General features: G+C 38.9%; 1 protein-coding gene across 1 annotated transcript in view; it reads left to right on the top strand.

Annotated features, from left to right (window-relative positions):
- Window positions 1–13,225, top strand: part of LOC125252666 (serine/threonine-protein kinase pim-2-like) — a 681,247-nt gene that overhangs the window by 455,689 nt on the left and 212,333 nt on the right. The gene's annotated exons all lie outside the window — the stretch shown is intronic.

Raw genomic sequence — 13,225 nt, 5'->3', positions numbered from 1 at the left:
AGTTAAAGCAAGTAATCTTACTGTCTCCTGGCGGAGACAACAGAATCCCATCAATCTTTGCAAAGAGGACATAGTGTATTTTATTCTCAAGGTGTGAAAGGTCACTGTGATGTGAGGGCAGGTGTTTGCATTAGCATGCTAGCAACTGACCAAAATGCTGATTGATCTGTAAATATCACACTTCATTGACATATTGGATCTGTGGCCATTTTGTGTCTGAGGTTACAACACCCTCTTCTTTATCTTTCTGACACACAAATACACACATGCACAGGCTATTTGAAACACATAAAGAGACCTAAGTGTCCTCGTCTTGCGCGTCAATGTTCCAGATCTCGCTTTCCCTCCGAAGCTAGCGGCGTGATGGAGAGGCTCCTAGCGAGCGGAGCAGCATTATGGTAATTGTCATTACCGAGGCTGGAGCGGATGCGTGACTGACGCCATTAGAGAGAGTGCAATTACAGTAGGGTTTGGCGACCTTGCTGACTGGAGGAGGTCAGGGCTTCTCATTAGAGCGGCGTGGAAGGCAGCCCAGTGTCTCCAGCCTGCCAATCAATACCAGCGCTCCCCTGGCCTGAACTAATCACAGACCTGCCGCCCAGACCCACCCTCTCAAAGAGAGCCCAGGATGAGGAACGTTGATGATGTGATACACACACACATTCGCATTGACGTTCACAGCTAAACATCCATGTATAGATCTGTTCAAAGAATCTGAGCGTCGGTTCTGATTTTCAAGGCTGGGCGTCGCTTGAAATTTGACACTGTGATCCGTCCCTGAAACTAGAGCGTGTTAGCTGAGATTGGTCACACAACATAGCTGCAATGCACTGGAGCCAGATGTTCAGACTGCCAATTTCTATCTAACTATCTATCTATCTATCTATCTATCTATCTTGTATCTGATGTGTGATGTCAGTGATCTACATTTTGCTGTCTGTGTGAGTGTGTATGTACATGTAGCGTCATATGTAGCATTACCTGTGTCCAACACTCTGATGTAATGTGCAGTTACTGCAGTGTGTGAGTAATGTGTTTGTGTGCACTAGAATATACTGAATAATCATATGTTTGATGTAGTTTGTAAATTCTTATGCTTTGAGGTGAACGTGCGTGTGTCTGTGTGTGCGGGGCAGGCAAGCTCTGAGTTAGTCGTCCTCAGAGACAGGGAACGAGAGGGGGTGGGTTGGTATTGTTGGGCCGGAGGGCTCCAGGCTCCAGCACATTTCCGCACCGTTCGCACTCCACTGCCTCAGTCACCAGCCGTGCCTATTAAATCAAGGGCCCCACTCTACAAAGACTGCCAATTATGCCCGGCCGAGCCGCCATTCTGCCTCTCTTCCTCTCTCCCTCTCTCTCATTTCTCTATTTTCCTTTCCGCAGTCGCTTTTCTGGTTAAAAGCCCAATGTGGAAAACCTGATCCAATCTCCACCAGTTCCATTATACTCTGTTACTGGTGAAGTCGAGGTGAAAACGTGAAATGGTGTAACAGGAGAGAGTTTCATCTGAGCTGGATTAGAAATGTCTTTAAGACAGCTGATTTGCCAGGGTGTCTGAGCCAATTCCCATGACCGCTTCTTAAAGCTTAAAACAAAAAGTTTTGGAATAGTGTATATAATCCCCCCTGTCCTAACTCTCAAAGTTCCACTAGCAGTCACCCCAGATCACCCTTTATATGTCCAGGCGTGAGATAAATTTTAGGCTTGTGCAGACTGATAGCTACACCCAAAGAGTTGTGACATACCTGGAGGAAGCTATTTGTTAGTATTTCCATTCATCTTAACATTCTCAGGTGATCCGATCACAAGTGATCAGTTGACAGAGACCTTGCTTTTTACCTGGAATTAACATGCATCTCAAATAAGTCTCCTCTGACCACTGCGTTTGTATTTCATCGCTTACTAAATCAGCGCGTGACTGCATGTTTTAAAGCATGAAGAAACAAATATACATACATTTTAATATTGCCACTTAAAATCTCATTGCATGCACATTATATCAGCATAACACTTATGATGTATAAATACTTAATTTAAATTATAATGGACTATCTAATTTTCTTTTTCTTTTTTTTTTAAATTGAAGAAAAACATCTCAAGGCACAGTACAAGCATTAAAATATTATAGAGTTAAGCAAGTGAGAGTAAAAAAAAAAAAAAAAAAAAAATGAACAAGCAAAGTAAATGCTCACATACATATAAACAATCACAGTATAATATACGCATATACACATATAATCATCTAAATAAAAAAAAGGGGGCAAAATAAATAAAAATAAACATTTTTAGCCAGAGCTTGTCTCCTTAAAATAATCTAAGAACGGGCTCCAAGATTTTTTTTTTTTTGAAAAGATCGGGTTTCATTCTAATTTCAAATTAAATTTTTTCAAGTTTAAAAGCAAAAGGTTACTATCTAATTTTCTTAATCACTTTTTATTTTTTTCTAGTAAAAATATTTTTAAAAAATCATTTACACAAGATACATTTACTTGGGAAACAAAATTACATAAAATATATCTTACGCATCTTTTATCTAGAATTTATCTAGTATTTTTCTTGTTTGAAGTATAAACCTAGTTAGATTTATTCTTAAAACAAGAACAAATGTCAATATATTAACAATGATTTTAATATTCTGACTCACTGTCACCCATTTTGTTGCTTTAGTTTAGTTAATTATTTAATTAGAGATGAGACATCAGTCAAATACTATCTGAGGTTATGTTCAAAAGTTTTTAATGTCATTCTGCATAGTTTTCTTTCAGAAATATTTTTTTTTTCAGGTTGTTGAGAATCGGTGCCAGCAATACAAACCCGATTCCAAAAAAGTTGTGAATAAAAAAGGACTGCAATAATTTACAAATCTCAAACTTATATTTTATTCACAATAGAATATAGATAACATATCAGATGTTGAAAGTGAGACATTTTGAAATGTCATGCCAAATATTGGCTCATTTTGGATTTCATGAGAGCTACACATTTCAAAAAAGTTGGGACAGGTAGCAATAAGAGGCCGGAAAAGTTAAATGTACATATAAGGAACAGCTGGAGGACCAATTTGCAACTTATTAGGTCAAATGGCAACATGATTGAGTATAAAAAGAGCCTCTCAGAGTGGCAGTGTCTCTCAGAAGTCAAGATGGGCAGAGGATCACCAGTTCCCCCAATGCTGCAGCGAAAAATAGTGGAGCAATATCAGAAAGGAGTTTCTCAGAGAAAAATTGCAAAGAGTTTGAAGTTATCATCATCCACAGTGCATAATATCATCCAAAGTTCAGAGAATCTGGAACAATCTCTGTGCGTAAGGGTCAAGGCCGGAAAACCATACTGGATGCCCGTGATCTTCGGGCCCTTAGACGGCACTGCATCACATACAGGAATGCTACTGTAATGGAAATCACAACATGGGCTCAGGAATACTTCCAGAAAACATTGTCGGTGAACACAATCCACCGTGCCATTCGTCGTTGCCGGCTAAAACTCTATAGGTCAAAAAAGATGCCATATCTAAACATGATCCAGAAGCGCAGGCGTTTTCTCTGGGCCAAGGCTCATTTAAAATCTCTGATGGTTTGGGGTTGCAAGAGTGCGTGTGGCATGGGCAGCTTACACATCTGGAAAGGCACCATCAATGCTGAAAGGTATATCCAAGTTCTAGAACAACATATGCTCCCATCCAGACGTCGTCTCTTTCAGGGAAGACCTTGCATTTTCCAACATGACAATGCCAGACCACATACTGCATCAATTACAACATCGTGGCTGCGTAGAAGAAGGATCCGGGTACTGAAATGGCCAGCCTGCAGTCCAGATCTTTCACCCATAGAAAACATTTGGCGCATCATAAAGAGGAAGATGCGACAAAGAAGACCTAAGACAGTTGAGCAACTAGAAGCCTGTATTAGACAAGAATGGGACAACATTCCTATTCCTAAACTTGAGCAACTTGTCTCCTCAGTCCCCAGACGTTTGCAGACTGTTATAAAAAGAAGAGGGGATGCCACACAGTGGTAAACATGGCCTTGTCCCAACTTTTTTGAGATGTGTTGATGCCATGAAATTTAAAATCAACTTATTTTTCCCTTAAAATGATACATTTTCTCAGTTTAAACATTTGATATGTCATCTATGTTGTATTCGAATAAAATATTGAAATTTGAAACTTCCACATCATTGCATTCTGTTTTTATTCACAATTTGTACAATGTCCCAACTTTTTTGGAATCGGGTTTGTACTATCAGTACTATTTCTGTATCAATATTTGTGGCTTAAATGATAATATACAGCCTCTGTCCACCACATTTTTGTGCTTCTGCGTTTTTGCCCTTTGAATTGCCAATAAAATGAAGTAGATGTTTATGTAGGGCTGAGAATGTGTTTTATAGTTTTTGAGGAACCAACTTTGAAACTTTGAAACCACTTATAATTTAAAATAGTACAGTTGACCTGCTCTTTTGTAAAATCAGTCAGGTAACCAATGAGTTGCAAACAGAAAGTAGCAAACATTGAAGTAAGGAGGATCTTTTTTCCTAGAGCACTTCCCATAATGTTTAGGTATAAAGTCAGTAGGTGGAAAGTAGGCGGTTCAAACACATTCGACCACATGAGCATCTACACTACGAAAGCAATCCGGTCGAATGCGTTTTCGACTACCTCTGGAAGTGGTCGAAAGTGGACAAGCTCAAAACATTTTAGACAATGTTTACACCTGTATTTAGTGTCATCCACTTTTGATCTAATCAACCAAAATGCATATTAATACCAGGTGTAAACAGGGCCTCTATTTAATTCCTGTCTCTAAGAAGCCCCTCCTTCCTAAAAGCACAGTGTGCTCTGATTGGTTGCCTGGACCAGTGTGTTGTGATTGGGCTATACCGCTTCAAACGTGTTTTGGAAACACCCCTTATCATAACCGTGGGTTTTTTAACATGCTACCAGGCCCGGTAAAAAACACATTGTAAATGGATACATTGGACGTTCTCCAGAGCGCAAACACAAATTTGCACTGGAGTGTTTGCCAAATCTGTTTCGCCAATATATTAGTAGCCTGCAAGCTACTAATGCAACTCATACAGGCCTTGCCCCTTTTTTGGTGTATGCCTTAGCTTATTTAAATGAGGGATATTGTGACGTGTATGTTCCCAGAAGAAAACTCAAGACTACAATTGAGGCATTTCAGGGAGTTCAGAAACAACGCTTACTGATATAGAGAAAGTCCCTTTGGAGTGACTTTGTGCTTGTAACGTTTTTGTATCTATTGTATTTTTTTTGTAAGCAGACCTTTTTCATGCTCAAACAGCAACATTACACTGTAAAGAAAGTTGAAAATGCAAAAAAGCATAATTGGCTCTCTTAAAAAAAGACAGACAGAAACTGAAAGGAATTGATTCCTTTAATAAGGATAAACAGAATCTTTAAAATCAGAATCAGAAATGGGAAATTTTAGAACTGTGCGTTTGATTATTGCTGAAAAATGTAGTTGCATCATTGCTACTTTTTAGATAGTTACTCCCTAGAACTGCCGTTTTAAGATTTCACTGCAACTATGCGTGTCTATGCATGTATAGGCATGTGTTTTTGGGGAGGTGGTGGGTCTCTGACAAGGTTGCCTTTTAAAGTGACCCGAGGCAAAGCTGTTGTTTTCTTCAACGCCTTCTCCCTGTGGACATCACGAGTCCTTAAGAGACCCAGATACCAGGCAAACACCCTGACACAATCTCCCCACACTGTCTTTGTTTTCCCATAAACTCTCGCTTGAAGACAACTTCCAAAAGCAGAGTAGATGAAGACCAAGTTAAAAGGAACATTTTTACATGAACCGCAGGTGATCCTAGAAACAAATCCGAGCATTGATATTCTGTATTTCTCTCTATATACTGCTGTCTGTGCACAGAGGCATACATTTCACGGCTGCAGAGCTTTCCAAGTGTGCGTCTCTCTCTTCTCCTCTGCCTGCTGAGATACACAACTGAACCCCAATGGATAAGAGTGGTGAGACAGTGGAGCTGTGTCAGTGTGTGTGTGTATGTGCCACACGACCGGGGTGACGGCCGCTTGTTTACCGGCCTCATTATGTCAGCTCGCTTCCTCAGAGGCTGTGGCAGGTCACGCCAAGGCCTTCTGTCCACCTACACACACACACGCACGCACACACACAATCAGGTATTGCAGCAATGGGGTGAAGGACAATGCAAACAATTATTTGGGATTGGACATCTCAGACAGACCACTGAAGTGGCCACTACCATTGAGCCTTCATTAAAATATGTTCATAATCTTCATCTCTTGTGCACTCGTACCACACAATCTTGTTAGGAATTTTTTTGAAACTGCGAACCGCTAAACATTATGTTTTCTTCTATGCATGATATAAGTAGTCGAGAATGCTCTTTGTACATTTGCATGTATCGCCAAATGCTATTTCCCCTTTCTTTCCAATTATAGGGAGATACGCTTGCATTACCTGTCAGGACAGTTGGGGCAGCACCAATAATTGGGCCAGTAGCGAACTTCCAAAAGTTGTCGGACTTGCAAAAAGCACATATAACTAATGTAAACTACTATTATTAAGTAGCTTAAAGTTAACACAGCAGTTCATTAAGGGATATTTTTTCCAAGCACAATTCGATGTTTAAATCAAACACATAATTCACTGGGATAATGCGTGCTGGTGTTGTTAAATAGCATTGCGCATAGATTATATGCGGGAAAGATGTGTGCGCATGTATGTTACCTGTGTGTGTTCTCCATCTCTGCAGTCCTCACATCCATAATCCCTTTTATTGAAATCCGTGTCACCTGCTGCCTGCGTAGTCCAGCACCCTGAAGCGCCAGCCGGCTGGCACTATGATGGGCTCTGTGATGAGAGAGAGAGAGAGAGAGAGAGGAGATTATCAAGTCTAGCTTACTTTGATTGCATTCAATATGCAGAAGACATTAGAAAAACAAATTAATCATAAATTTCTCCTAGTACATTTTACAAGATCATAAACAGATTCCATTATGAAAATGCATCTTAGATCAATTAGATCATCAATGCTGGATAAACAAGCTAAGCTGGTTCAGCTGGTGACCTTAGTTACCAGTATAAGGCATGTTGTGGGCCTTTTCTTGCTGGTTTTGGCTGGTCAATCTCAAAGGTGGAGTGAATGTAAGGCCAGAGAAAGCTGTGTGTGTGTGTGTGTGTGTATATATATATATATATATATATATATATACACCAGATAGATAGATGGATAGATAGATAGATAGATAGATAATGCTCTAGGATCAGTTTCCTCACCCCAAATATAAATCATAATTACTAGAGAGAAGAAAAATACTGCCGGCTGTGGACAACTTTATAATTTCCTGAGTGCAATTATTAGATTATACTGTATATGTGTGATTATGGTTAATGCAAGAACAACTAGCTTAAAGGGTTAGTTCACCCAAAAATGAAAATTCTGTCATTAATTACTCACTCTCATGTCGTTCTACACCCTTAAGACCTTCATCTTTGGAACAAAAATTAAGATATTTTTGATGAAATCCGATGGCTCAGTGAGGCCTGCATTGAGAGCAAGATAATTAACACTTTCAGATGCCCAGAAATGTACTAAAAATATATTTAAAACAGTTCATGTGACTAAAGTTTAAAAAAACAAAACAAAATAATGACTTTATTCAACAATATCTAGTGATGGGCGATTTCAAAACACTCCTTCATGAAGCTTCAAAGCTTTACTAATCTTGTTTCGAATCAGTGGTTTGGAGCGTGAAAGTCACATGATTTCAGTAAACGAGGCTTTTGTTACGTCATAAGTGTTTCTAATTTTCAATGGTTCATGTGAATTTAGCAGTTTGATACACGCTACGAACCGCTGATTCGAAATAAAAGATTCGTAAAGCTTCATGAAGCAGTGTTTTGAAATTGCCCATCATATTGTTTAATAAAGTCGTTATTTTGTTTTTTTGCCGCATAAAAAGTATTCTTGTCGCTTCATAACATTAAAGTTGAACCACTGTAGTCACATTAACTGTTTTAAATATGTCTTTAGTAGCTTTCTGCACATTAAAAGTGTTAACTATCTTGCTGTCAATGCAGGCCTCACTGAGCCATCGGATTTTATCAAAAATATCTTCATTTGTGTTCCAAAGATGAACGAAGGTCTTACAGGTGTGGAACAACATGAGGGTGAGTAATTAATGATGGAATTTTCATTTTTGGGTGAACTAACCCTTTAAAAGATCAACACAGACTCTATTGAAGGTTATTGCCAGGGTTGTGCAAAATTAAGAATTGGCTTACTTTCAATTCATGAGTGTGAATTTGAATTTAATTGGCCACAGACAACATGATTTACAACTCAAAGAAATTCAACAATGTATTTTGAGAAATCAAGTGTTTTTACACCTTGGTCTTTAAATGGAAAGTTAATTTAATAAATACACATTAGTATATATGAAATAAGTGTAAATTTCTGTAAGTTCTGTAAGTGACAGATCTGTGTTTACTGTGAAGACTGTACAACCCTAAAACGTCAAGATTTTAAGTTCTTTCAACTTTGAGAGCCATCGTTTAAATTCTGTCTCAACCTTTCTTTCTTAGTTATATGAATTTCTTTTGAATTTGAAGTAAAAGTATAATTTGAATTCTACTTCCATAAATTCAGATTCAAATTGCAGTATCGCATCCTTTTTGCAACCATAATTCAAAATTGAAACTCTGGTCACATTTGATTTGATGCGATTAAAAAATAGAAGTACATTCTTTTCAGTGTGTTGTACCATTGTTTACTTTGGTGTCAAACCGAAAAAACACTGAAAATAAGTCTTACAAATACAAAACAATTCCAGTGGACACTTTTCATATTTTGGAAAACATGGCTTGTCAAGATTACATATGACCTCAGACCAGGCTGCACATTTATCCCTCACAGCCTTGTTTACACATCTTGCCAAATGAAATATGCCATACTAAGGTTTGCTAAAATGAGTTTAGGAATTTTAAGCTAGTTCAAACTGGTCTAACACTTTTTCATATCTGTAAACATAAATTGCTAATATAGATCCACTACTTTGTTTTGTAACACACCGCTTCACTACAGATTAGGGATTATTTTTGTATTCTGTTGTGTTTAATTGTTAGAATAAGAATCTAACTCGATCCTGTCTGGTTCTGGTTTCCAGCCTCAGGGTAGATGGGCGTCAGTGGGCGGCCATTTTGTGATGTGAGCTGAGGAGAAGAGCATGTCCTGCGCTCCCTCATGGATCAGCTCAGATGTTTTCACTCCCTCTGCTGTGCACCTGGGAGCGAGGGCCACGCGTATCTGCCGAGGAAGAGAAAGAGAGAGCGAGGGGAGGTGGGGGGTAAGAGGAGAGATAGATATATCCCCGTTCAAGCCTGTGACACATTAATTATTAACAAACTCACAGTAAATGCGTAAACTCTCCCTCTCCTGTCCTCTCATCCCTCTCTCCTCCTCTGCTCACCGTCTAGTCTTCAGTCATCCAGTTCCTTCAGCGCTCTGTTTCCAACAAACACCTTTCCCTCTTTTTCTCTTTCTCTTCTGCATACAGCCATCCTCTCTAAACCTGTTTTTTCAGTGAGTTTTCCCTCGTTCTTTTTTCTTCTTTTAGTGAAGTGCAGTGTGCTGCTCGTAAAATGAAGTGGAGCATGTCGATTGGGGGGGTGGAGGACGCGGGAGGGTGGGTGACAGCGGTGTCAGGCACAAGGCCCCAAGAGAAAGATGGAAACTCAGAGAAAAAGAGAGAAAAACGGATGGCATGAGATGGGCTCTGTGAGTAGTTTCAGGTGTGGAGCTTAGAACAGGAAGCTGAAAATTCAACATGAGACGGACTTTGCAACACATTTTCAAAAGGATATTTTTATCCATTGCTAATTGATTAGATCGTGACAAGTTAAGTACCAGAATTGATTTAGGTGGTTGGAGTGGAGTGTTTAAAAAATGACATAAAATGGTGAAGTCAGCCAAAAAATAACATTTGCAAAAACCGTAACTTTAGGGGAATGGCAGCTTGTAACAAAGGCCCTAAAAAACAAAGTTGGTTAGTTCACCCAAAAAATAAAAATTCTGTCAATAATTACTCACCCTCATGTCGTTTCAAACCCGTAAGACTTTCGTTCATCTTTGGAACGCAAATGAAGATCTTTTTGATAAAATCTGAGAAATTTCTGTCCTTCTAGACAGGCTATGCAATTGCAATTTTGATTTGCTTAGCTTGAATTTTTCTGAATTTGCGTAAAACACACGAGAATGAAACCCAATGGTTACGCAGCACGTCTGAGCTTCCGGAAGAGGTTTGTTCTCACTCGTCATTCAGGTTTGGTTGAGCTTCTGTTAATGTTCGCTGATCAGCGTTTACATGTGAATAAAATCTGTTTATCGTAAAAGTCTCTTCAGAAAATTTTAACAAAATCATTCAATTCATATGGATTAGTTTGAACATTTTGAAGCATCAAAGTGGTAGTTGCGTAGCTGTCTATGGAGGGACAGAAATCTCTCAAATTTCATCAAAAAGAGTTCAGAAGATGAACGAAAGTCATGTCTAGCACCAAAAGGTGCATATTAGCACCTTAGAGCAGTAATATGTACTCTTAAAGGTGCCCTAGATTCAAAAATTGAATTTACCTCGGCATAGTTAAATAACAAGAGTTCAGTACATTGTTATTCGGAAAAGACATACAGTGAGTCTCAAACTCCATTGTTTCCTCCTCCTTATGTAAATCTCATTTGTTTAAAAGACCTCCGAAGAACAGGCGAATCTCAACATAACACCGACTGTTACGTAACAGTCGGGGTGTACGCCCCCAATATTTGCATATGCCAGCCCATGATCGAGGCATTACACAAGGGCAGCCAGTATTAACGTCTGGATTTGCAGAGCTGAATCAACAGACTAGGTAAGCAAGCAAGGACAATAGCAAAAAATGGCAGATGGAGCAATAATAACTGACATGATCCATGATAACATGACATTTTTAGTGATATTTGTAAATTGTCTTTCCAAATGTTTCGTTAGCATGTTGCTAATGTACTGTTAAATGTAGTTAAAGTTACAATCGTTTCTTACTGTATTCATGGAGACAAGAGCCGTCGCTATTTTCATTTTTAAACACTTGCAGTCTGTATAATGCACAAACACAACTTCATTCTTTATAAATCTCTCCAACAGTGTAGCATTAGCCGTTAGCCACGGAGCATATAGCCTCAAACTCATTCAGAATCAAATGTAAACATCAAAATAAACACTGTACTTACGCGATTAGACATGCTGCATGACGAACACTTTGTAAAGATCCATTTTGAGGGTTATATTAGCTGTTTGAACTTTTTTTTATGTTGTTTAAGGCAAGTGCGAGCTCTTGGGGCGTGGAGCACGAGAATTAAAGGGCCACACACCCTGAATCGGCTCATTTCTAATTATGCCCCAAAATAGGCAGTTAAAAAAATGAATAAAAAAAAATCTATGGGGTATTTTGAGCTGAAACTTCACAGACACATTCAGGGGACACCTTAGACTTATATTACATCTTTTAAAAAAAGTTCTAGGGCACCTTTAAGGTACTTCTATGCCCCTTTTAAGGGTAAATAAAGGGAACTACCCCAGTGACTACCCCATTTTTTATTTTTTTTTGCTTAGAGGGCAGGACAAGGTTTTATATTCTGATGAAAAGTCATGAAGCCATATTTATTTCATATAATATATATTGTTGTTCACCATTGCCATGAAGTTGCGATTGTCTTTTCTTCCCATTGTAATGTTTAGTAGAGTGAAACGGCTTCTCGAACAAGAAAAAAAAAAGTAGGACGGGACATTTTGTCTATCAGGAATTGTTTGGATTGTTGCTGTTAATAGACTGCATTAGTGCCTTCCCACTTTTTCAGCTGCGTTGGTTCCGTAAGTATTTTTTCCATTCATTTTCCCCATAGGGATTTTTTTTTTTTAAAGTCTTTGGGGTCATGAATTGAGAAATCGGCTTTTCCTTGAGCTTTTGATATATAAGAAGTCATCATACTACAAGAATATCCGTTAAGTTTCAGAACTGAAAACTTCTTTGTTAGTCGAATAAAAGGCCCAGGCCCAGCGAACGACTCATCCTGGAATGTGCCAATGAAACGCCGCCTCCGCTGAAGAAATCAATTGCAACGTTAGCCCTGCCCACTGGCATGTTAGTATGATGAGGAGGAAAGAAGAGCGATACAGGACTAAAAATAACATTAGCTAATGCTAGGAATATGGTTATTTATTTTCAAAAATGTGAATGTCTAGGTTTATATTTATGCTTAAAATACAAGAAAAATTATTTGTCAATGTGGTACAGAAAAATTAAGTTATGAGAACCAAATTTAGATTATTAAAACTGGCAAGCTTCTGAAATGAATGTATCTTCTTGTAAGGATTTTTTTTTAACTACAAAACATTTATTCTGGTCATTTTTCTTGTCTCAAATCTCATTGTTTTTTGTTTTAAGGATAAATCTCCCAAAATTCTTAGATTTCACTGAAATTTGACCATTTTTCTATCTGTATAGGCTGTGAAATAAGATTCATGTATAAAAAGTAACATTCCAGTAAATTTCTAAACACAAAAACCAACACACATATACATTCACACACACAGACTTCAGACCTCGATTAACTTCTACCACACTGTAACCTCTCCCTACTTTGCTTTACTTGGACCTTGTCATGAATGTAGTCTCCATGGACACTGTCTCCATGGGCATGGTCTCTACGGACAAAAATCTCAACACACTGCTTTGTGTATGTGAGATTGTGAGTTTGCAGGTGTGTGTGCATGTGTGTGCAGTGTGGTATCCCCAGACCAACACTGTAGCTTTCATCAGCGCGCCCTTGAGTGGGCCTGCTTTCACACGAACAGACTTACAGGACACAGACTCCCCGCAAATGGAAAAACCCGCTGCTGCTGGGACAGGAAGTCCAGAAGCTGCAGTGGTGAGGTCATCCCTTCACTCCCGGACTGGGACGACGGTTAGAGACTGATCAGCGACCACAGAGTTGAAGGACACAGACACACCCTTCAGATGTAAACTGTGTGTGAGAAAAAAAACAAGCTTCGGCGGTCTTCATGCCATCACCTGGTCAGCAGTAATGGAAAACAAGCACAAACCATTTGTTTTTCATTTGCGCGAAACTATTTTTGCTCTCCGACACACACCCACTCAGAAACACGCACGCCGTTGACACACATCGA

The sequence above is a fragment of the Megalobrama amblycephala genome, linkage group LG18, assembly GCF_018812025.1.
Source record: "Megalobrama amblycephala isolate DHTTF-2021 linkage group LG18, ASM1881202v1, whole genome shotgun sequence".
Classification (NCBI taxonomy): domain Eukaryota; kingdom Metazoa; phylum Chordata; class Actinopteri; order Cypriniformes; family Xenocyprididae; genus Megalobrama; species Megalobrama amblycephala.
This window is presented reverse-complemented; position numbering and strand designations above follow the sequence as displayed.